We start from the raw sequence: 23,765 nt of genomic DNA, 5'->3' as shown, positions 1-23,765 counted from the left end.
ACTCATTCTTCAAGAGTGCTCTTATTCACTTACACATTGTTTTAGTTACACAAAAATATATAAATGCACACACACACACACATATATGCTTCTACACTTCTGGGTTTTATCACATAACAAAATGAGATAATCCATTTCATCTTTATTGTTGTTTCCCTGACACCTGGTACAGTTCCTGAATACAGTAAGCACTGCAAATGTAGTGCTGAGTCAGCTGAACAAACAAAGACCCAATTCCACTGCCACCTTTCCCATGAAGCCTTCATTAATCACCTCAGTTTGAAATGTTCTCCTAGAAATAGGAACACTTTTACACAGTTGGTGGGAGTGTAAATTAGTTCAACCGTTATGGAAGACAGTGTAGTGATTCCTCAAGGATCTACAATCAGAAATAGACCCAGCAATCCCATTACTGGGTATGTACCCAAAGGTTTATAAATCATTCTACTATAAAGACACATGAACACATATGTTGATTTCAGCACTATTCACAGTAGCAAAGACTTGGAACCAACCCAAATGCCCATCAACGATAGACTGGATAAAGAAAATGTAGCACATATACACCACGGATAAAGAAAATATGGCACATACACACTATGGAATACTATGCAGCCACAAAAAAAGAAAGAGTTTATGTCCTTTGCAGGGACATGGATGAAGCTGGAAGCCATCATTCTAAGCAAACTAACACAGGAACAGAAAACCAAACACCTCATTTTCTCACTCATAAGTGAGAGTTGAACAATGAGAACATATGGGCACAGGGAGGTGAACATCACACACCTGGGGCCTGTCGCAGGGTGGAGGGCAAGGGGAGGGATAGCATTCGGAGAAATACCTAATGCAGATGATGGGTTCATGGGTGCAGCAAACCACCATGGCATGTGTATACCTATGTAACAAACCTGCACCTTCTGCACATGTGTCCCATAACTTAAAGTATAATAATTAAAAAAAAGAAAAAAAAAAGAAATGCTCTCCTATAATCTTGGACTCCACTATACTTTGTATAGCCTTTGTTTGGCACTTTTTATATATGACCTTGTTTTACAGTTATTTTTGTAAATCTCTAATATCTTTTTCTAAGTTGAAGTGGTTGTCAAAGTCATTTTTGTAACCCAACAACATGGTACAGTTCCTTATATGAGGCAGATATTAAGTATATATGTATTGAATGCAAAAAATGAGACAATGTATTTACTTTTTTATTGTTCATGTTATGAGTAGCAAAGAATGTAATAAGAATCATAATTCTTAAAATGTATCAATTTTCACAATTACCATAGATATATTTTATTCTATAATTTGATGTTATTTTTCACCAATTGTGTGAGCATGGAGAATATAGGAAAACCTTCATTTTGGAAAAAGTTATAAATAATTATGTAAGTATTTTTAAAATTATTTTTTAAATTAAGATAGTCACAAAACATAAAATTCACCCTTTGAAATATATAACTTAGTGGTTTTTAGTGTGTTAACAAGGTTACACAACCATTACCCTAATTCCGGAATATTTTCTTTCCTTTTTTTTTTCTGAGACAGACTCACTGTCTGTCACCCAGGCTAGAACGCAGCAGCTCGATTTTGGCTCCCTGCAACCTCTGCCTCCTGGGTTCGAGCAATTCTCCTTGCCTCAGCCTCCCAAGTAGCTGGGACTACAGGCACCTGAAAACACGCCTGGCTAATTTTTGTATTTTTAGTAGAGACGGGGTTTCGCCATGTTGGCCAGGCTGGTCTCAGACTCCTGACATCAGGTGATCCACCCACCTCGGCCTCCCAAAGTGCTGGAATTACAGGCTTAAGCCTCTGCACCCAGCCAGAATATTTTCATTATTCTTCTCCTTCACTCCCCCTCCCACAGGATGTAGTTTTGATGGAGGTTCTTGCTTTGTCTCTTCAGACTGCTTTTTCTTGACCTTTAGCTTGCCTTGTAGTCTTTTGCTAAAAACTGGGTATAATGTGTGGGATAATAGAAAAGTTATAACGTGGCCAGGAGCTGGGCTGTGTTTAATGTTTGCTGAAATCATAAGTGCCAGTGGATTCAGTTTCCTCAGGTGTACTTGTATTTTTCTTCCTTGTTATCTTTAGGTTTTCCTAAGAACTTCTTAGATGGAATCTGTGTCCTGTCACTTTTTTAGTTGAAATCTATTGGTATAAACTGGAGCCTTGCAGGTGTGGTGGTAAGGTCCTGTGGGAGAGGAATCTATAATTTTATGATTAACTCTAAGTCATTTAGTGGGTCTGAGTCCTTGGACTTTGACCTTCAGTAGTGCTTCTTAGCCTTTTACATTTCTCCTGTTAGGTGAGATAAGGAAGCTAAGGGGGCTGGGATTGGGTACTTGCCCTTTCTTTTGTCAAAAGACCTGGTAGCATCATTTCACTTGGAGCACTGGTTCTTACTATGAAGATTGCTTTGGGTATGTTTCAACATGCCCCTCCCCTTGACTAAAATGTGAGGGTGTTGTTCTGGGGTCATCTCTATGAAAGCCTGGTATGGTTCCTGGAAGTAAAATACATAAAAGTATGGGAGACCCCTAAGACTGGGCCCCCAGGGATTTTCTCAGTTTAGAGCAAGTCCACACTCAGACTCCAGCAGCTGGTCAAGATTACCACTAAATGTTCATACCAGTTTATGGATTCAATGTCTTCTGCTCCAGGCAAGCTGATATCAGCTGTATTTTCTTCTCTCTAGATTTCTGGGTGGCAGTTTGTTCTGTGACCTTAATTTTTTAACAGGTCTCAGAAAAGTAATTTATTTTCAGTTTCACCTTTTGTCTTATTGTAAGGATGAGAGTGAAGACTTTGAAGCTTTTACATGTTGGAGCAGAAACCAGAATTCTTCCAAACCTTTTATTAAAGGGCTAGATAGGACATATTTTAGACTTTGTGAGTCATATGCTCTGTTCCAATTACTCACATCTACTGTAATAGCATGAATGCAGCCCTAGCAATGCAGAATGAATAACAGGCTCTCTATTTTGCTGCTGTTTCATTTATTTCTGTTCAATCTTTACTATTCCCTTCCTTTCATTTACTTTGGATTTAGTTTCCACTACTTTTTCTAGTTTCTTCTTTTTGGCTACTTTTCGTTTCAAAAATTTTTATTTCAATAGTTTTGGGGGGACAGGTGGTTGCATGGAAAGGTTCTTTAGTAGTGATTTCTGAGATTTTGGTGCACCCATCACTGGAGCAGTGTACACTGTACCCAATGTGTTGTCTTTTATCCATCACCCCTCTTCAACCCTTTCCCCCAAGACCCCAAAGTTCATTGTATCATTCTTATGCCTTTGCATCCTCATAGCTTAGCTCCCACCTATAAGTGAGAACACACCATGTTTAATTTTCCATTCCTGAATTACTTCACTTAGAATAATGGCCTCCAACTCCATCCAGTTTGCTGCAAATGTCATTATTTCATTCCTTTTTATGGTTGAGTAGTATTCCATGGTGTGTGTGTGTATATATATATATAATACATATATATAAATATATGTGGTATTTTCTTTATACATACACACATATATACACACAGATATATATAATACATATATATAAATATATGTGGTATTTTCTTTATTTACTCATTGGTTGATGGGCATTTAGGCTGGTTCCATATTTTTGCAATTGTTAATTGTACTGCTGTAAACATGCATGTGCAAGAGTCTTTTTCATATAATGACTTATTTTCCTCTGGGTAGATACCCAGTAGTAGGATTGCTGGATCAAGTGATAGTTCTACTTTTGGTTACTTAGGGAATCTCCATACTGTTTTTGATAGTGGTTGTACAATTTATATTCCCACCAGCAGTGTGGAAGTGTTCCCTTTGTACCACATTCACGCAATATCTGTTTTTTTTTTAAATTTTTTAATGATGGGCATTCTTGCAGGAGTAAGGTAGTATCTCACTGTGTTTTTGACTTGTATTTCCCTGATAATTAGTGTGTTGAGCATTTTTTCATGTTTGTTAGCCATTTGTCTAACTTCCTTTGAGAGTTGTCTATTCATTTCCTTTGCCTACTTTTTTGATGGGATTTTTTTTTCTTGCTGTTTTGTTTGTGTTCCTTGTAGATTCTGGAATTAGTCTTTTATTGAATGCATAGTTTGCAAAGATTTTCTCCCACTCTGTGGGTTGTCTGTTTACTGTGCTTATTATTATTATCATTAATATTATTATTTTGCTGTGCAGAAGCTTTTTAGGTTAATTAGGTCCCATTTATTTATCTTTGTTTTTGTTGCATTTGCTTTTGGATTCTTGGTCATGAACTCCTTCTCCAAACCAATGTCTAGAATAATTTTCCTGATATTATCTTCCAGAATTTTTATGGTTTCAGGTCTTAGATTTAACTTTCTGATATATGTTGAGTGGATTTTTGTATAAAATAAGAGATGAGGATCCAGCTTCATTCTCTGCATGTGGCTTGCCAATTATTCCAGCACTATTTGTTGAATAGGGTATCCTTTTCCCACTTTATGTTTTTCTTTACTGTTGGCTGTATTTGGCTTTATTTCTGAGTTATCTGTTCTGTTCCATCGGTCTACATGCCTTGTTTTCACCAGTACCATGCTGCTTTGGTAACCATAGGCTTGTAGTATAGTTTGAAGTTGGGTAATGTGATGCCTCCAGATTTGTTCCTTTGGCTTAGTCTTGCTTTGGCTATGCAGATTCTTTTTTGGTTTCATATGAATTTTAGGATTGCTTTTTCTAGTTCTGTGAAGAATGATGGTATTCTGATGGGAATTACATTGAATCTGTAGATTGCTTTTGGCAGTTGGTTATTTTCACAATGTTGATTCTCACAATATTCATCCATCCCATCCATGAGCATGGAATGTGTTTACAACTGTTTGTGTCATCTCTGATTTCTTTCAGCAGTGTTTTGCAATTTTTCTTGTAGAGATCTTGCACCTCCTTGGTTCGGTATATTCCTAAGCATTTTTTTTCTACTATTGTAAAAGGAGTTGAGTTCTTGATTTGATTCTCAGCTTGGTCATTGTTGGCATATAGCTACTGATTTATGTATATCAACTTTGTATCCCGAACCTTTACTGAATTTATTTATTAGATCTAGAAACTTTTTGGACGAGTCTTTAGGGTTTTCTAGGTATACAATCATATCATCAGTGAACAACAACAGTGTGACTTCCCCTTTACCAATTTGGATGCTCTTTGTTTCTTTCTCTTGTCTGATTGCTCTGGCTAGGACTTCCAGTACTGTGTTGAATAGAAGTGGTAAAAGTGGGCATCCTTGTTCCGTTTCTCAAGGGGAATGCTTTCAAATTTTCCCCATTCAGTATAATGTTGGCTGTGGGTTTTTCACAGATGGCTTTTATATGTTCCTTCTGTGCCAACTTTGCTGAGGGTTTTAATCAAAAAGGGATGCTAGATTATATCAAATGCTTTTTCTGAATCTATTAAGATGATCATATGATTTTTGTGTTTAATTCTGTTTATGTGATGTATTACATTTATTGACTTTTGTATGTTAAACCATCCCTGTATCCCTGGTATGAAACCCACTTGAAAATGGTATATTATTTTTTTGACATGCTGTTGGATTTGGTTAGCTAGTATTTTGTTGAGGATGTTTGCAGCTATGTTCATCAGGGATATTAGTCTGTAGTTTTCTTTTTCTTTTCTTTTCTTTTCTTTTCTTTCTTTCTTTTTTTTTTTTTGAGATGGAGCTTCACTCTTGTTGCCCACACTGGAATGCAATGGCGCGATCTTGGCTCATGGAAACCTCCACCTCCCGAGTTCAAGCCATTCTCTGCCTCAGCATCCGGAGTAGCTGGGATTACAGGCATGCGCCACCCTGCCTGTCTAATTCTGTATTTTTAGTAGAGACGGGGTTTCTCCATGTTGTTCAGGCTGGTCTCTGTAGTTTTCTTTTTTTATATCCTTTCCTAGTTTTGGTATTAGGGTGATGCTGACTTCATAGAATGATTTAGGGAAGATTCCTTCTTTCTCTATCTTTTGGAATAGTTTCTTTAAGATTGGTACTAATTCTTCTTTGACTGCCAGAATTCAGCTGTGAATCCATCTGGTCCTGGACTTTTTTTGTTGGCAGTTTTTAAATTACTGTTCTAATGTCACTACTTATTATTTGTTTGTTCAGAGTTTCTATTTCTTCCTGATTTAATCTAGGAGGGTTTTATATTTTCAAGAATTTATTAATCTCCTCTAGATTTTCTAGTTTATGTACATAAAGGAGTTCATAGTAGACTTGAATGATCTTTTGTATTTCTGTGGTATTGGTTGTAATATCTCCTGTCTTGTTTCTAATTGAGCTTATTTGGTCCTATTTTCTTGGTTAATCTTGTGAATGGTCTATCAAATTTGTTTATCTTTTCAAAGAACCAGCTTTTGTTTCATTTATCTTTTGTATTTTTTTGTTTCAATTTTCTTTAATTCTGCTTTGATCTTTGTTATTTCTTTTCTTCTGCTGAGTTTGGGTTTGATTCATTCTTATTTCTCTAGTTCCTGGAGGTGTGACATTAGATTGTCTAATCATGCTCTTTCAGACTTTTTGATGTAGGCATTTAATGCTATGAACTTTTCCGTTAGCACAGCTTTTCCCATGTCTCAGAAGTCTTGATTTTATTGTTGATCCAAATATCATTCAGGAGCAGATTGTTTAATTTCCATGTATTTGTATAGTTTTGAGGGTTCCTCTTGGAGTTTGGAACTCCAAATGATATTCCATGCAAATGGAAACCCAAACCAAGCAGGAGTAGCTATTCTTATATTAGACAAAACAGACTTTAAAGCAACAACAGTTAAAAAACACAATGCGGGACATTACATAATGATAAAACAATCAGTCTAACAGAATATATCATAATCCTTAATATATATGCAACAAACACTTCTATGTCCAGATGTGTTATTCCATTTGCGTAGAATATTATTCCACTGTGGTTTGAGAGTGTACTTGATATAATTTCAATTTTCTTAAATTTATTTAGACTTATTTTGTGGCCTATCAGATGATCTATCTTGGAGAATGTTCCATGCACTGGTGAATAGAATGTATATCCTGCAGTTGTTGGGTAGAATGTTCTGCAAGTATCTGTTAAGTCCATTTGTTCTGGGGTACAGTTTAAGTACATTGTTTCTTTGTTTACTTTCTGTCTTGATTACCTGTCCAGTGCTGTCAATGGAATATTGAAGTCCTGTACTATTATTGTTTTGCCATCTATCTCATTTCTTATGTCTAGCAATAATTGTCTTATAAATGTAGGAGTTCCTGTGTTAGATGCATATATATTCAGGATTGTGATATTTTCCATTGGACTGATCCTTTTTATCATCATATAATGTCCCTCTTTGGGTTTTTTAACTGTTGCTGCTTTAAAGCATGTTTTGTCTGATATAAGAATAGCTACTCCTGCTTCCTTTGGGTTTCCATTTGCATGGACTACCTTTATCACCCCTTTACCTTAAGTTTATGTGAGTCCTTATGTGTTAGGTAAGTCTCTTGCAGACAGCAGATAGTTGGTTGGTGGATTTTTGTACATTCTGCCATTCCGTATCTTTTAAGTGGAGCATTTAGGCCATTTACATTCAATGTTAGTATTGAGATGTGAGGTACTGTTATATTCACTGTGCTAGTTGTTGCTGGATACCTTGTTTGTGTGTATGTATGTGTTATTGTTTTATAGGCTCTGTGAGATTTACGCTCTAAGGAGATTCTATTTGGTTTTTTAAGTTTTGTTTCAAGATTTAGAACTCCTTTTAGCATTTCTTATAGTGCTGGCTTGGTAGTGGTGAATTCTCTCTAAATATTTGTTTGTCTGAAAAAGAGTTTATCTCTCCTTCATTTATGAAGCTTAGTTCTTAGCTGGCAATTATTTTGTTTGAGGAGACTAAAGATAGGACCCCAGTCCCTTCTGACTTGTAGGGTTTCTGCTGAAAAATCTGCTGTTAATCTGATAGGTTTTCCTTTATAGGTTACCTGATGCTTTTGCTTTTAAGATTCTTTCCTTTGTCTTGACTTTAGATAACCTAATGACTATGTGCCTGGGTGATGATCGTTTTGAGATGAATTTCCCAGGTGTTCTTTGAGCTTCTTGTATTTGGATGTCTAGATCTCTAGCAAGGCCAGGGAAGTTTTCCTTGATTATTCCCTCAAATATGTCTTCCAAACTTTTAGATTTCTCTTCTTTCTCAGAAATGCCAATAATTCTTAGGTTTGGTTGTTTAACATAATCCCAGATTTCTTGGAGGCTTTGTTCACTTTTAAAAATTCGTTTTTTTCCTTCATCTGATTGGCTTAATTCAAAATCCCTGTGTTTGATCTCCAGCGTTCTTTCTTCTACTTGTTTGACTATATTTCTCTAAGTGTGTTCTTCATTTCCTGAAGTTTTGATTGTTTTTCCTTTATGATACCTCTTTATCTGGAGCATTTTTCATTCATATCTTGTATTTTTAAAAAATTTCTTTAAGTTGGTTTTCACCTTTCCTGGGTATCTCCTTGAGTAGTTTAATAATCAACCATCTGAATTCTTTATCTGATAATTCAGAGATAGCTTTTTGGATTGGATCCATTGCTGGGGAGCTACTGTAGTCTTTTGAGGGTGTTTTAGAACCTTGTTTTGTCATATTACCAGAACTACTTTTCTGATTTCTTCTCATTTGGGTAGACTATTTCAGTGAAAAAATCTGGACTCCAAGGGCTGCTGTTCAGGTTCTTTTGTTCCATGGGGTGGTCCCTTGATATGGTACACTCCCCTTCTCCTAAGGATGGGGCTTCCTGCAAGCCAAACTGCAGTGTGTGTAATCCCTAGGACAGCCATCAAGAATATAACTCAAACAATAAATACAGTAGGGCTGGGTGTGGTGGCTCACACCTGTAATCTCAGCACTTTGGAGGCCAAGGTGGGTGGATCACATGAGGTTAGGAGTTCGAGATCAGCCTGGCCAACATGGCAAAATCCTGTCTCTACTAAAAATACAAAAAAAAAAAAAAAAAGTTAGCCAGGCGTGGTGGCACATGCCTGTAATCCCAGATACTCGGGAGGCTGAGGCAGGAGAATCACATGAACCTGGGAGGTGGAGGTTGCAGTGAGCTGCGATCGCACCACTGCACTCCAGCCTGGGCGACAGAGTGAGACTCCATCTTAATAAATAAATACAGTAAAAGAAATGACAAGGTAATTTAAATGGTACACTATAAAATATCTATTTAACACAAACAAAGGCAGTAATGGGGGACTAGAGGAACAAAAAGACATAAGGCATAGAAAACGAATAGCAAAATGTGGCAAACATAAATCATTCCTTATCAGTAATTACATTAAATGTACATAGAAGAAACTCTCCAATTAAAGGACAGAGATTGAAAGAAAAGACTTAAAAAATGATCCAATTGACTACAAGATAATTTATAGCGTACCATTTAAATTACCTTGACATTTCTTTTACTGTATTTATTTTTTGAGTTATATCCTTGGTGATTGTCCTAGGGATTACAATTGAAATTTAATTTTATAACAATCTATTTAAAATAGTAACAACATAATTACAATCACATTAAGAAAACTTTGCTCCTATAGATCCTCATCTCCTCCTCCCTCCTTTGTGTTGTTATCGTCATACTAATTACATCTTTATACATTATCTGTCCAACAACACTAATTATAATCATTCCTTTATAGAGCTGTTTTGAAAATTAGATAGATTTTATAAAAAATAGTTACAAACCAAAAAATACATGCATGTAGCCTTTTATATTTATTTAGTTACCTTGACTGGTGCTCTTTATTTTTTCATGTGGATTGTGCTGCTATCTAGTGTTCTTTCATTTTCTGCCACAGGATTCCCATTAGTATTTTTTGTATGGCAGGTGGGCTTCTGACAAATTCTCTCAGTTTTGTTTATCTGGAAAGTTCCTAATTTTTTCTTCATTTTTGAAGGATAATTTTGCTGGATAATGAGATTCTTGGTTGATAGTCTTTCTTTCAGTATTTTTGAATATGTCTGCCCACTGCCTTCTGACTTGCATGTTTGTGATGAGAAATTGGCTGTAAATTTTATTAAGGATTCCTTGTGCATGATGAGATGCTTCTTTTTTGCTGCCTTCAAATTTACTCTTTGTTATTGACTTTCACCAATTAGATTATAATGTTTCTAGTTGTGGCTCTCTTTGAGTTTATCCTTCTTGAATTTTACTAAGCTTATTGTATGTGCTGATTAATAGTTGCATCAAATTTTGGAAATTTCCAGTCATTATTTCTTCAACTATTCTTTCTATACCTTTCTCTTCTCTCCTTCAAAGATTGCCATTTTGCTTATGTTGTTACGTTTGGCGATGTCCCACAGGTCTCAGGTTTCATTTATTTTTCTTCATTATTTTTTCATCCATTGGATTTGATCATCTCAATTTATCTATCTTCGTGGTTCATGATGCTTTCTTCTACCTGCTTAAGTCTTTACTTGACCCCATCAAGTGAAATTTTCATTTCTGTTATTGTACTTTTCAAGTCCAAAGATTTTTGTTCCTTTTCTATAATTTCTATTTAAAAAAATTCTATTTGGTGAGACATTGTTTTCATAATTTTCTTAAGTTATTTATTTATTTGTTTATTTATTTATTTGGCAAGGTCTTGCTTTGTTGCTCAGGCTGGAGTCTGATGGCTCAATCATAGCTCACTGCAGCCTTGAAGCTCTGGGCAAAAATGATCCTCCTGCTTCAGCCTCCTGAGTAGCTGGGACTGGCGCATGTGCCACTATGCCTGGCTAATTTTTTAGATTTTGTGGAGATAGGCTATCACTATATTAGTCAAGCTGGTCTCAAACTTCTGGCCTCAAGTAATCCTTCTACTTCAGCCTCCCAAAGTACTGGGATTACAGGCACAAGCCATTGTGTCTGGCCTCAATTAGCTAATTTAAATTATTTGTCAGGCCAGGTGCAGTGGCTCATACCTATAATTCCAGCACTTTGGGAGACAGAGGCAGGCAGACCTCAGGATCACCTGAGGTCAGGAATTTGAGACCAGCCTGGCCAATGTGATGAAACCCCATCTGTACTAAAAATACAAAAATTAGCCAGGCGTGGTGGCTCACATCTGTAATCCCAGCTACTCTGGAGGCTGAGGTATGAGAATCAATTGAACCTGGGATGCAGAGAGTGTAGTGAGCCAAGAGTACACCACTGCACTCCATCCTGGGAGACAGCGTGTGACTCTGTCTGAAATAAATAAATAAATAAATTACTTGTCTGGCAAGTCCAACATTTGGTCTTCTTCAAGGATAGTATATTACTATGTTTCTCCCCTGTGTATGAGCCATACTTTCTTATTTCTTTGTATATATTGTAATTATTTGTTTGTCAAAACTTGGACATTTAAAATAATGTAATATGAAAACTCTGGAAATCAAATTCTTCCTCCTCCTCAGGATCTGTTGTTGGCTGCTGCTAATTGTAGTAGATAGTTGTTTATTTAGCATTTTTTCCAAATCGATATGGTAAAGTCTGTGTTCTTTGTTATGTGTTGCCAGTGAAGTGAAATCTCTGCTTAGCTAAGTTAGTAATCAAGTAATGATTGGTGGATAGGGATTTTCTTAAATGCCTGCAACCAGTAAGACTCCAGGTCTTTTCTAAGAGATTTTATATATCTGTGGTGGCATGCTTTCAACAGTCATCCAGGCAGTTAACAAAAAGTTAAACTTTATGTTCTCCTTGTAAAGAGCCTCCATTTTAGCCAGAAGTGAGAGGGGTTGAAACTTCTCAGGATTTTCCTGAGTATTCACACAGTCCTAAATATATGCTCTTCCTTCTAGATTGCAAGAAAATGTTGAAGCTTTTCAGAATCTCTTATGGACATCTACTTCCCCAGACTTTCCTTTTAACCTTTTTGGCTAGCCTATTGTAGCCCCAACCATTGTATACAATTTTAGGCAATTGCCCTTAATTGTTTTTGACAAACAACATATATGGTTTGAATGTGTGTCCTCTTCAAATCTCATAATGAAATATAATTTCTGATCTTGGAGGTGTGGCCCAGTGGGAGGTGTTTGGGTCATGAGAATAGATCCCTCCTGAATGGCTTGGTGACCTCCCCATGGTAATGATGAGTTCTCACTCTGGTAGTTCATGTGAGAACTGATTGTTTAAAGGATTCTTGCACCTCCTCCTCCCTCTCTTCTTCCCTCACTTGCCGTGTGACACACTGCCTCCCCCTTTGCCTTCTGCCATGATCGTAAGATCCCTGAGGCCTCACCAGAAGCTGAGGACATGCTGGTGCCTTGCTTGTACAGCCTGCAAAACCTCTTTTCTTTATAAATTACCCAGTCTCAGGTATTCATTTGTAGTAATGCAAGACAGACTAATGCAGTCCCTAAGGATACAGCTGTTTACACTAAATGAGCTCTGAGTCAGATTAAATAAAGATGAATTTGTGGATGTGGTCTTCCAGGGAACCACCAACAGATAAAACAACAACCCTCTGGAAACAGGGCTTTGAAGGAAGCTTAACCCTATTCTTCCCTCTCCAGTGCCTGACCGGCTGCTGGTTTTCACTATGATTGTGAGCCGCTCATTTTCAAGGTGCTGAATAGCTGAGAAGGAAGGATAAGAATAGGGTAAGTTACAACAACACAAAGCTCACTGTTCTTATCAAGTTTCAGTTGTTTTTCTTGAGTAAATATTTCCTATAGTTTTGCATTTGGTTAATTTCTAGAATTCTGAAAAATTCAGAAATTTCTGTCAATTTTTGCACTATTGCTCATTGCTTTTATGTAGAGAAAGAATTTTTGGAGGTCTTTACTCTGCCATTTTTACTGATGTCACCTAGCTTCATCCTTATTCTTGAAAGGTATTTTCACTGAGTTTAGAATTCTCATTTGGCTGTCTTTTTCCCCTTGCATATTGAAGAATATCTCACTGTCTTTTTGACTCATATTTTCTCTGCTGAGAAGTCAGTTATCAGCATATAACTCCTTTGAAAGTTATCTGCTAGTTTTTTTGTTTTTTTTTTTTTTCTGACTGATTTTAACATTTTCCCTTTTGTCTTTGGTAATACTTAATATCAGTATAATATTCCTAGTTATGGTTTTATTTTTATTTGTCCTGCTTGGAAATCACTAGGCTTTTTAAACTAAAGAACTTGTGCATTTAATCAGTTCTATAAAACTCTCAGCCTATATATTTTAAAATATTGTCTCTGTACCCTCCTCTTTTTCCTTTCCTTCACATTAAAAGAGTGTTGGAATTTTTCACCTTTTTTCCATGTCTCTTAGCATTCTTTTCATATATTTCATATTTTTGTTTCTTTTTGCTGCATTTTGAATCATTTTATATGTCCTGTCTTTCGTTTTACTAAATTACTCCTTTGCAATGCTTAATGTACTTAGAGTTTTAAATTTTATTATTTTTAAATTATACAAGTTCTTTTTTGTTTTTCTACAAATATACTAGGTTTCGTTTTAGAACTCCCTGTTTTTTGAAAATACTTTCAGGGTTATCTTTTTATTTGTTCAAGTAGACTAAGCATAGTTATTTTATTTTATTTTATTTTATATTTTATTTTTTTTTTTTTTTTTGAGGCGGAGTCTCGCTCTGTCGCCCAGGCTGGAGTGCAGTGGCGCGATCTCGGCTCACTGCAAGCTCCGCCTCCCGGGTTCCCGCCATTCTCCTGCCTCAGCCTCCCGAGTAGCTGGGACTACAGGCGCCGCCACCACGCCCGGCTAATTTTTTTTTTTTTTGTATTTTTAGTGGAGACGGGGTTTCATTGTGTTAGCCAGGATGGTCTCGATCTCCTGACCTCGTGATCCGCCCGCCTCGGCCTCCCAAAGTGCTGGGATTACAGACTTGAGCCATCGCGCCCGGCCAGCATAGTTATTTTATAAGCTGTATATAATAATTCCAATATCCAAATTCTTTGCTTATGTATTTCCCTAAATTCTTGTTTTGGTTGTTTATTGCTCATGATATTTCTGCCTTCTGTGCTTATTATCCCTGAATAAATATTTTGGGGGATTCTTGAAAGCCCAGGATGAAAATGCCTTTTTAATGAAAGGATTTGCTTTTGCTTCTTCCAGGTACCTGGTGCACCACCAGTCTGAAACCACCGTTAACCAAGTTCACAGTTTGGGTTCCCTGGATGTCTTAGTCTGTTTATGCTGGTAAAACAGAATACCACAAACTGGGTAATTTTAAATGAAAATAAATTTATTGGCTTATGGTTCTGAAGGCTGGGAAGTCCAAGACCAAGGGGCCAGCACCTGACAAGGGCCTTATGGCTGTGTCATCTCATGGTAGAAGGGCAAAAAGAGGGTGAGAGAGATCAAGAGATTGAACTTGCAACCTCAAGCCCTTTTATAATTGACATTAATCCATTCATGAGGGTAGCACCCTCATGACCTAAACACCTTCCCTTAGGCCCCACCTCTCAATACTGTTTCTTTGGGGATTAAATTTCCAAAACATACTTTTGGAAGGTGACATTCAAACCATAACACTGGATATAAACCTCTAACAAAAAATTTGTGTTAGGACCTTAAGTTCTCTGGGATATTTTTCCTTTACCATTTTAGCCTCTCATACTCTACAATGTGCTGGAAGTAGGGATGGGAAATGTAATTTTGTGTTATATGTAAAGAAAATATTAACATCTTACATGTTTTTAAGGGGTCCTATATTTTATAGACAGGATTGATTTTTAGTTTTAGGTTTTTTTAAAATTGTGGTCTTTATTCTCTTATGTTTGCCAAGTTTGTGAAGTCATATTGTCATTGGGTACAATGGTTCATTTGAAGTACACATGAAAAGGAAATTTGTCACAAAGCCGCAAATCACTAGTTGATGGATTTTTAGCTTAAAAAAGTGAGGCATTTAAGAAACCTTACCATATACCACATTAAGACAGCAGAGATTTCTATCCAGAATTTATACAATGACCTTTCTGAGGTGTTTTTTATTTGTTTCACGTCATTCACTAATTCCTAATTAAACACAAGTTGATTTTTGTGTATGCATTATAACAGTGTATTTTATTTGCAGAAAAGATGTTTCATTCTTAGCAACATATGAGATTCTGAAAAAATCTTGGGCCATAAAATAATAGAGGTGTTTCTTTTCTTTTCTTTTTTTTTTTTTTTGAAGCAGAGTCTCGCTCTGTCTCCCAGGCTGTAGTGCAGTGGCGGGATCTCAGCAGCTCACTGCAAGCTCCGCCTCCCGGGTTCACGCCATTCTCCTGCCTCAGCCTCCCGAGTAGCTGGGACTACAGGCGCCCGCCACCTCGCCCGGCTAGTTTTTTTTTTTTTCTGTATTTTTTAGTAGAGACGGGGTTTCACCGTGTTAGCCAGGATGGTCTCGATCTCCTGACCTCGTGATCTGCCCGTCTCGGCCTCCCAGAGTGCTGGGATTACAGGCTTGAGCCACCGCGCCCGGCCTAGAGGTGTTTCTTTACTGAATAATTTAATAACTATAAGCAATGATTTAGGAACTATAGAGTTCTTAGCTTAAGTAACTGTTTATCAGCTATTGATGAGGTATTATAATGAGGAATGTTAATTTACTTATATGCTTAAACTACAGTGAGATATTTTATTAATGATATAGTGAATTACTATAAAGAAAACTGTAATATAGAATTCTGAAGTTCTTATTCCCTTATTCCATTTTAGACTGAGTGACAAAATTACCATCAATACATGCAATGTTCCTCAGATTTTTAAATTACATTTTGTCTCATTAATTTATCCAGCTTTTCTTATTTTATTGGAAGCTAATACATATAAAATTTCCTGTATGATAGACTTACAAAGACTCACTGAGCATTATATTTTTTAATTTTATAACAGGCTATATTTTCACCATGATAAATTGCATTCTGCCTGTGTGGTTTCTCCATGCTACAAAGAATGTATGTAGTGAAGCTTAGCTTGTCATATGGTGAACTGGTGAAAATGGCATCATGAAAATGGTGTCAACATTGTTCTCTAATGAAAGAGAAAAAGAGCAGACAGAAAACCTCTCATGGGAGTATAGAATACTTTTGGGGAAAAGATTCTGAAAAAACATTCAGTTTCTACAGTTTAGTTATAATGAATAGGAATCATGAATATTGAATATAGCATGACTTCAAAAAAATCTTGCTTCAATTTTTTTTACTGCTGCTTAGCAAAGAAATGTATATTGAACTAAACATATAAGCTACAGATGTATCTTAATCAAAAATATAAGAGACAGATGTATCTTACATTTTTAATGTAAGGTGGAAAGCTAGCTTACAGAACTTTTTCATGCACAAGAAATAATCTTAATGAATGCTACAAAATCATACAGTCCCATGATAATTATTTGCTTTAAAATTCCTGTATTTCATAAACTCTAGTTAAAATGACTTTATGTGTTACTTGAGCAAATTTAATCTTCTATAATGAATATGTTCTTTTCAAGAAAGTTTAAATGAAATATTTAAAATTCAGTTAAAATGGTTTAATAATTTTTCTCACATTTTTAATGAGATTTAATTTTGACCGAGAGTAGTTCCAACCACATTGTACTCACAGCCCCCAAAAGTCCATGTCCATATCTATTTATATCTGTGTCAGAGTGAGTTAGGTTTTTGGTTGTCATTAATGACTGACATATACTTGAGCCATAGGTTTTTTTTTGGTTGTCATTAATGACTGACATATATTTGAGCCACCAGACCATATACCAATAATATAACCAAGTAATGTAGTTTTCTTATAATCCTTTTTTTTATTATTACAATCCTTGGGTAAGTCTGTAAGGCAGTGACAACTCAGTAGAAACATCAATACCAATACCAAGAAAGGATTTTTCCTTCTTACTGGCTCTAACAGAGCTGACAGCTCTCTTCTTTTTCCACAAGAAAAGTGTTATTTCACAAACTTTTTTTCAAAAAGAATGAGTAAAATTATTTTAAATATTAATTTGACACCCTTCTTTAAAACTTACAGAAAAATTATTTCATTAAGGAGAGTCAGTCTGACTAGCGATAAACCTAAATTGTAGAAGTAATTTCAATATGATATTATGTCTTTCATGTACTCTATATTTGGCAGCTGGAACTATTAAATAAGCATTTTTAGCTTGATGCGATAAAAAGTTGAGGTTCATTTACGGTTAACATCATCTATCTTCACATAAATAATCTATTTGATGATGTATTTCAATTGAACAATATTTGTTGGGTATCTGCTGTAGGCATGGCAGTCCATGGGGGTGACAAAGATGACCAAAACCTAGACCCTGATCCCCAAAACTTGTTTTTAAAGCAGACTAACCTTATCCACCTACAGTTTTATTAAGATGTAAATCTAATTTGCATAGCAATAATTTCTTTTGAAATAGAGCAAATGGAAACTTTTGCTTATCCACTGATTGAAAGATTAAAAGCTCTAAATTAGTACTATTCTAATAAAGGAGACATAACTTGTTTAAACAAAATATATTTCAGACTTATTTCAGAAATCATATTTGGATAAATACAAACTGCTCTGACACTTTTTTGACTATGTAAACTAAGACTCTTTCATTTTAAATTACAAACCTGAACTAGTACTTAATGTCATGCAATTCAATTCCTTTGTTTTTATTATAAGAGTAGTTAATTGATGCCTGTAATCCCAGCACTTTGGGAGGATGAAGCGGGTGGATCACCTTAGGTCAGGAGTTTGAGACCAATCTGGCCAACATGGTGAAAACTGTTTCTACTAAAAATACAAAAAGTAGCCAGGCGTAGTGGCGTGCACCTGTAATCCCAGCTACTCAGGAGGCTGAGGCAGGAGAATCACTTAAACCTGGAAGTCAGAGGTTGCGGTGAGCCGAGATCATGCCACTGCACTCCAGCCTGGTTGACAGAGTGAGACTCCGTCTCAAAAAAACAACAAAACAAAAACAGAGTTGTTAATATGAGCAGCCAAATGTAGCTTTTAGGACTAAAATGCCTTTTCAAAAATCTAGATTTGTCCTTCTAAATGCAAGCACAGAGTTTTACAAGCAAGCTCTCAATTCATTCCTATAGCAGCCCCCTCTAATCTGCTATTCCACTTTCTGAGGTTTCAGTTACTTGTGGTCAACTGTAGTCAAAGATATTGCAATATTTTGAGAGAGAGAGAGAGAGAACATAACTTTTATTACAGTATATTGTTATAATTGTTCTATTTTATTATTAATTATTATTAATCTCTTACTGTGCCTAGTTTATAAATTAAACTTTGTCATAGGTATGTATATCTAGGAATAAACATTGACATATAGGGTTTGGTCCTTTCTGTAGTTTCGGGCATTCACTGGGGGTCTTGGAATGTATTCCCTGTGGATAAGGGGAAACTACTGTACTGTCTTTAAAACAGACAAGAACTTAAACCTTTAGAATAAGTAATTTTCTAGCCTAGGATATTTCAAACTTTAAAGAACTAATAGAGGAGAAGGTTTTAAAAATAGTGTACATTATTCTAGATATTTGCTGGTAGATATAACATTGGAAACCTATGAATTGCCTAGATAGGGAAAACTGGTTTTATTTTTAATTCCTAGATTCTTCCCTTTCTTACCAGCATTTAGATGGACTGTGTTACAAGAAAAATAAGGGAACTAACAAGCTCCATGAAGTACTTTGAGGCATCATTTGCGTGTGTGTGTGTATATATGGACATATTTTAAGATCACTCCTATAGGAGAAAAGTCTGTCTGATGCTATTGACCTTCCCTCTTTCACACCTCAACATGGAGAAAGGATGGGAAGGGAGATTACAGTTGAAAGTGTTTGTTCTGTGTCCTATTTTTTAAATTTCTTTTTGTTTCTAAACATTCCTTACATAGCAGGCTATGCAAACACTAAGCTCCGAAGAACACACAAGGCGAGGGCACAGAAATACTTAATGAGCTATTTTGAAGAATAACTGATTTTTTCTAGTAGATGACTGATTTCATGGTGGTGGTGGTGGCTGGATAATCAGGTTGCTGACTATTTTGAATTTTTAAATTCATATATTTATTCAACAAGTATTTGTTGAGCACTAACTGTGTTCCAGCCACCATACTAGGCACTAAGGACAGTTTTTATGGAATATATAATCTTGTAAGTTTTCTTCCACCTAAGGGTTTTTTCATTACTCTATTAGTAATTATGCACCTTTTTCCATTGTTTCAGTTCATTTGCATACATTTTCTCATGTTAGAATCCAACATAATTATGTAAACACATAGTTGGGTTTTTTTTTTTTTTTAATCCACTCTCACAGAGTGGATTACCGAGTAAAAGACAGAGACTACTGTCTTTTAATTTCTGTATTTAGACCACTGAAGCTTAAAAGTAGAGCACTAACATTTAATGTGATTGATGTAGGTGGATTTTTATCTACCATATTTGTTACTGTTTTCTATTTGTTACCCTTGTTCTTTGCTTTTAGTATTATTTTTTGTCTTTCTCTCTTTTTCTGCTTTCTGTGGTTTTAATGAAACATTTTATATGATTCTATTTTCTCTCCCCTCTTTAGTATTAGTTTGCTAAGGCTATCATAACAAAATACCATAGACTGGGTGGTTTAAAAACAAGTGAAATCTATTTTCTCACGCACCTGGAGGCTAGAAGTCCAAAGTCAAGGCATTGGCAGGGTTGGTTTCTTCTGAGGCCTTTCTCCTTGTTTGCAGATGGCTGCCATCTTGCTGCATCCCCACATGGTTTCTCCTCAGTGTGCACACATTCCAGTGTCTGTTCGTGTGCCCAAATTTCTTCTAAGGACGCCAGTCATATGAGATTGGCAGTCACCCTAATGCTCTCAATTTAACATAATTGCCCTTTTAAATGCCCTATCTGTCAATTCAGCCAAATTCTGAGGTACTGAGGGTTAGGTGCAAAACTCAACTTATGAATTTTGGGGGGATACCATTGAGAATATACCACATATCAATTATACTTCTTTTAAAAATTTTTAATGGTTGTCCTAGAGTGTAAAATATCTATTTACAGCTATTCAAAGTCTACTGCTTAAAGAATGATTCAAGTGGCCAGGTGTGGTAGCTCACACCTGTAATCCCAGCACTTTGGGAGGCTGAGGCAGGTGAATCATTTGAGGTCAGGAGCTTGAGACCAGCCTGACTAACATAGTGAAATCCCATTTCTACTAAAAACACAAAATTAGCTGGGCATGGGGGTGCGCACCTGTAATCCCAGCTGCTTGGGAGGCTGAGGCAGGAGAATTGCTTCAACCTGGGAGGCAGAGGTTTCAGTGAGCTGAGATTGTGCTATTGCACTTCAGCCTGGGTGACAAGAGTGAAATGCCATCTCAAAAAAAAAAAAAAAGAAAGAAAAAGATAAAAAGTATGGTGCAAGTACCTCATAACAGTATATTCCCAATTTGTCCCCCATCCCTTGTAACATTGCTGTTTTTTATTTTACTTATATGTAAGTTATAATCACTGAATGCAATGTTGCTATTATTACTATTTTGAACAAACTTAGCTTTTAGGTTAAGAATAAGAAAAATAAAAGATTTTATTTTACTTTTATTTTATTCCTTCTCTAAGCCTTCTCCTTTGTGTAGATCCAAGTTTCTGACTTATATTATTTTACTGCTCTTTGAAGAGTTTCTATTAACACGACAAATTCCTTCAAATTCTATTTGTCTAAAAAGTCTCTATTTTTCCTCCACTTTTGGAGGATAATTTCACTGGATACAAAATCTAGGTTGGTGGGTTTTTTTGTGTGTGTGTGAACACTTTAAATATTGTATTCCATTCTATTCTTGCTTGCATGATTTCTGAACAGAGAAATCTGATGTAATTCTTATTCTTGCTCCTCTATAGGTAACATGTTACCCCACCCCCACTGGCTTCTTTCAAGATTTTATCTCTGTCTTTAATTTTCTACAGTTTGAATAAGAAATATCTAAGTACAGACTTTTTTGGAATTCATCCTGCTTGTTGTTCTTTGAGCTTCCCGGATCTATGGTTTTGTGCCAACATCAATTTTGAAAATTCTCAACCATTATTATATCAAACTTTCCTTCTGTTTCTTTCTCAATGTATGTTATGCCTTTTATAATTGTCCCACAGATAAACATACAATTCCAACATCTTGCAATGTCCAGGAAATATATTTTCTCAAGAATAAGGGAAAACCGAAAGTTGGATTTAGGAACCATGATTCTAATTCATTTGCTCCTCCATTTATTCATTCAACTTGTATTTTTATTGCATACCTACTTTGTGTCAGTTCTGAGAACTTTTATTTAAAAACATAGCCTTGCATGCATTATGTCCCTTGAGCATTGCTCGGCAGTGACAACTTCATCACTTTGGTAATGAACCAGGTATTAATAATTCTATCTTTTGTTGTTCATTTCTAGAATGTAACAGAAACAAGTTGGAAGAAAAACTATGTAAAAGCCTGTAATGACATTTTCACCTTTTCTACGGAAAGAAATAGGTATAGAATTGGTAGTTTTACTATTACGGCATTTTGCTTTTGAAGGAGAAGCAGCTGTATGGTCATGAAAATTCATCAAAAATAAAAAATACAAATGACTGTGCAAGTTTTGCCAGTTAAATACAGTTTTTTAAAATGAAGAGAACATCTAATAAAGGGGAAATATATTTATATATCTTAATGACTTACCATTAAAAGTACCAGTTTAAAAGAAGAAAATGAACACCACCACAGATGGCTTAATTTTATTCGTTGAACATGGTTCTTTTTGCCATATGGAGTCATGCATGAGCAGCAGCTCATTCTTCAGTCTATAATAGTCCTACCAAAAGGGAAGCCTTAACAGAACAATATGGATTAATAACAAACACAAACACAGAATTGCTAAATATTTTGATTTATATTTTTGCTTCAAAATTGTTGCCTTGGGAGTGTTTTTAATATCTATGAATATCCCTTCATTCTAAGAGGATAAGAAATATGATGGTTATGGATCGATAAGATGTAGTTGGAGGTAGATGTAGATGTAGATGTACATCGACGAGATGTAGATGTAGATGAGAATAGTTGGAGGGTGGTGGCTAAATTGGGTGGGATTTCTTTTGGGGGTGATGAAAAACTTTCTCTCTGTAACTAGGCAAAGATAGCATAATTTTCTAGTGTTGTACTTCGCAAAAGAGCAACTGTACATATTCAGGGGTATCTTGCTTTATGTAATAGAATATCTCTGAAAAGCCTGGTTACATGTAACTCAGCCATTACATTCAAAAGATATCTTAAATGTACTATGGGAAAGCTAAAAACAGCCTGTAAAGTCCTCTCACAGTCTATAGAAATCACTGATAATGTTTTTCTCTTGTTGGCTTTGATCTTTAAAATTATTTATACTATGTGAAAAACATCATGTTTTATTCAAAGACAAAGTGCTCTGTATAACTACAGTTATTTTATGTGATTGAGGTCTACATTTCTAACTTCTAATACTTTTAAAAAATGTCAAGGTGACCGGGCACGGTGGCTCATGCCTGTAATCCCAGCACTTTGGGAAGTCGAGCTGGGCGGATCACGAGGTCAGGAGATCAAGACCACCCTGCCTAACACAGTGAAACCCCATTTCTACTAAAAACACAAAAAATTAGCCAGGCATGGTGGCGGGCGCCTGTAGTCCCAGCTACTTGGGAGGCTGAGGCAGGAGAATCGCTCAAACCCGGGGAGGCAGAGGTTGCAGTGAGCTGAGATCGTGCCACTGCACTCTAGCCTGGGAAACAGAGCAAGACTCTGTCTCAAAAAAAAAAAAAAAAAAAAAAAAAGTCAAAGCGTCTATATTTACTGTTCTGAAAAATGCAGGCTCTAGAGGTGGACTCATTGGTTTCAAACTCTAGGATCTACAACTCACTAACTCTGTGACCTCATCTATAAAATGCCTCAGTTTTCTATAAAATAAGTATAATATTTCAAAGTTTTTTTGTGCGTATTAACTAAAACGATGCATGGAAGTACTTAGCACAATACCTGGCTTACTAGATCTTAATCGCTCTCATTTGTCACATGGTTTGAAGGGAAAACTACAGATTGCAGAAAGCAATTATCATATTGGTATTTAACAATATGCATAAAATATATTTTTTCCATGTTTAGATTATAAAAGCAAGAAATGCCAATAGTATAAACAAAATCAAGTAAACTAGTACAGAAAGGTTTAAATTTAAAGTAAAGTCTTATAGTACTACATGTATGGACATTGAAAACATTTTGCTAAATGGGACAGGCCAGTTGCAAAAGACCACATATTATGCTGTCTATTTATATGAAATATCCTGAATATATAACTCTATTTAGACAGAAAGTAATTAGAAGTTGCCTAATGTTGAGTGGGAGATGAGAGTAGTTGGAGGGTGGTGGCTAAATTGGGTGGGGTTTCTTTTGGGGGTGATGAAAAACTTTAAAATTCGTTATGGTGATGGATGCACAACTTTGTGACTATACTAAAAGTCATTCATTTATACACTTTAAAAGGGTAAATTGTATGGCATGTGAATTATATCTCAAGCTATTTTTTTTAAAGTAAAGTCTGTCACTCTTATTCCCACTCCTAGGCCCACTGCCCATAGTGTCTACTTTTAGTTCTTCAGGGCGTTCTCAGCTTACCAACTGTGGATTGTATGTGTTAACCTCCTGTAAGAATTCTTCCTCATATGTCTACCTCTATCTGTGGATCCTCCTTTTCCTGATTTTTAAAATGTTTTTATTTGTTTTCATATCTGATCCTCCCTCTCTCTCCTCTTCTCTCTCCGCATACATACAACACACATCCAGGAAAAAATCTGCAGATAGTTGTATTCCAAAACATAGT

The 23,765-nt window shown here is 35.9% G+C and overlaps 1 long non-coding RNA gene across 2 annotated transcripts in view; it reads left to right on the top strand.

Moving 5' to 3' along the window:
* The window catches only part of LOC105498651 (uncharacterized), a 34,931-nt gene extending 12,397 nt beyond the window's left edge, over window positions 1-22,534 (top strand). Inside the window, exons 3-5 of one of the 2 annotated variants that reach the window (XR_011612473.1) lie at window positions 12,501-12,587; window positions 14,046-14,153; window positions 21,333-22,534. This is a non-coding gene — a long non-coding RNA (uncharacterized lncRNA). Of the gene's footprint in view, window positions 1-12,500; window positions 12,588-14,045; window positions 15,149-21,332 lie in introns of those variants that run through there. The other variant, XR_011612472.1, reaches the window with a different exon arrangement.
* Window positions 22,535-23,765: the final 1,231 nt, after the last annotated feature.

This window comes from Macaca nemestrina, chromosome 14 (assembly GCF_043159975.1).
Source record: "Macaca nemestrina isolate mMacNem1 chromosome 14, mMacNem.hap1, whole genome shotgun sequence".
Lineage (NCBI taxonomy): Eukaryota > Metazoa > Chordata > Mammalia > Primates > Cercopithecidae > Macaca > Macaca nemestrina.
This window is presented reverse-complemented; position numbering and strand designations above follow the sequence as displayed.